Source organism: Danio rerio, chromosome 4, assembly GCF_052040795.2.
Source record: "Danio rerio strain M-AB ecotype USA chromosome 4, GRCz13ab, whole genome shotgun sequence".
NCBI lineage: Eukaryota > Metazoa > Chordata > Actinopteri > Cypriniformes > Danionidae > Danio > Danio rerio.
Genome location: NC_141024.2, coordinates 73,337,501 through 73,340,000, shown reverse-complemented (window position 1 = coordinate 73,340,000; position 2,500 = coordinate 73,337,501). Strand labels below are relative to the sequence as shown.

The 2,500-nt window shown below is 39.2% G+C and overlaps 1 protein-coding gene across 1 annotated transcript in view; it reads left to right on the top strand.

Annotated features, from left to right (window-relative positions):
* The first annotated feature begins 1,075 nt into the window (after positions 1–1,075).
* The window catches only part of iapp (islet amyloid polypeptide), a 16,871-nt gene continuing 15,446 nt past the window's right edge, over positions 1,076–2,500 (top strand). The window contains exon 1 of the mRNA XM_087250639.2: positions 1,076–2,500. This exon is cut by the window's right edge and continues 647 nt beyond it. The gene's annotated coding sequence lies outside the window, so the exon portion shown is untranslated.

The window sequence follows — 2,500 nt, the reverse complement described above, 5'->3', positions numbered from 1 at the left end:
ATAACAAATATTTAGTTTCAAGTTTACACACCTAAATAATAGCCTATATTTAAAAATAGATTGCTACTAATGTAGCCTATTGAACAATCTGCAGTTTTGCGGCTCACTCGCTGTGAACAGCTGTGTCTCATTTCAGAGCTCTTTCAGTTCTCGAAGTTGCCTTGGTAGCAAACAACATAGTTGATGTATCTATGCTCGACTTTTAAGGTTTCACGACAGAAACGTGCACGAGCAGTTATCTAGATTATATAAACTGAACTCAGACTAGTCAGATCACATGATCTTTAACTTGCTGTTATGGAACCAATTTAAGCGTGGACGTTTAGTTCAGCTCGTTGAAGTCAGGCTTTTGACTTTAATCCCCGCTTTTCTTAACCACTTTTATGAAATAGCCCCCTGGTTTGACATCCATATTTATTACAGAAATTAAAACACAGGCATGTTAATGCTATTTGAATTTCAAAACAACCAATGCCAATGAAGAAAAAATGATTTTCAAGTTGGATTCCAAGTGGACTGCAAAAAAAAAAGCCAAAATACAGGCGTGGCAAATATGGAAAACTATAATAACAATAAAGTATTGAACACAAACAATTGCACTCATTGTAAAGTTGTATTAGTGTGAGTTGAAAACATTAATTATAAAGCAGAAACCATTTTGCTTAGTCCTTCTTTACATTCAGCCAGTTGCTGAGACAGTCCAGTCTGTTGACATCATCAGGGGACAAAGTGGACCTTTTCTTTTGAATGATGTGAGCTGAGAGTGAAAACAGGCAGGATCACTAAATCAGCATATGTAATTCAGTGCCTAATTTTGTGGCCACTGGTGCTGCGACAAGGACGTAAGAAGCATCAAGTAGTACATCAAAGACACGCACAGGTACGCGTTGTGTCACACCAAAGCGCGCGCATACACACACGTACACACACAAAGTACGCAGGACAGCGCAGCCAGAGCGACTCAACACGCATGATCGCGTTCATCAAATTTGCTTAAACTAAGCGTTCTAAAGTATGGCTGTATTTTATAAGGATTCTGACACATCAAGACACTCTACAAAAATGAAACATTGGAGGGCGCATGCTGCAGAGGAATGCGCTGTCTTTGACAGCTCGCGACATCATTTACATGGACACCAATACTATTACTACTACTATAAGATAATACTCTTATTAAGAGTCTACCATGTAAACAGTGATTTTTGATTACCTTAAAGGACCACCAAGCCACGAACTGTGGACAAACTTTCCGTTCGCCATGTGGTATCAAATTTCCAGTCATTAAAACAAAAGTCGAAAGTTAAAAATTAAAAATACAAAATTAGATGAAACTCTGGAGCAAACGCTGGATAGCCCGGTGATGCGACATTAATTATTTTTTACTAAAAACTTTCCTTCTAAAAGTGCTTCCTTGGTCTTATCCATATTTCTTTACATGTTGAACACGTCCACCACAACAGGAAAAAAACTGCAACTGCGTTTAATTGCGTAAAAAATGTTTTAACGCGTTAAATATTTCAAATTAATCGCATGGGTTAATGCCCTAATTTTGACAGAACTAATATATATATATATATAAATAATCAGCCTGATCTTACAAGAAAACCTAAGTAGTTTACATTTTGACAGTTTAGTGGCTAAATCGTACGAATTCGTACGAGTTCAGTCGTACGAAATTGTACGATTTTTAAAAGGAGGCGTGGCACCCAACCCCACCCTTAAACCCAACCGTCATTGGGGGATGAGCAAATCGTACTAAATTGTACGTGTAAGAGGTCACGCGAGAGGAGTTTGAGATCATCAAAAAGCATACACAGCACCCTCTGGTGGATTTGCAAAAACAAGAACTGCAAGCACACATACCTGCGGTCATGTATTTCGATGTCCCCAGAAATGTAGACCTGGGTACATATCCGGAATAAGCCTGGGTTGGCTAATGCAGTTTGACAACCTAATGTTTAAGATGGTTCTCTGTATCCCGAACACATCCTCAGTCTACAACTGGCAACCATTTAATCAAGATGTGATCATTTTAAATGGTGCAGATACAACAAACTGTTGACTTTTCTTTATCATAATTCAGCCCTTTCGGGAAATGAAGGTCAACACACCATTTAGAGTGGAAGTTGGGCGGAGGAAGGTTAAATTCTTACAAAAGCGTATTGAATGATGTCAACATAGTAAAATACCAACACGGGCTCATTCTGAAAACGTATCGCTGTAAACATTTCTGGAGATCGCGAATTATGTAGTACGAACTATATATGGCTGCATTTTGTCTTTAAAACGAACGCCATGGGACAGTATGACGCCTTTCCTTTTCGCGCTAGTAGCTGACTAGCAAAAAAAAAATAACTTTGAAAATGTAGTCCCATGGACGTTTCTCGAGACAAATGCGAAATGCGTCCCGGGAGGTACGTATGGCTGCATTTATTTTTTTAAGCGAACGCTACGTGGCGGTGTGACACCTTTTGCCGCTTACCGGCTGACCGTTTACCCC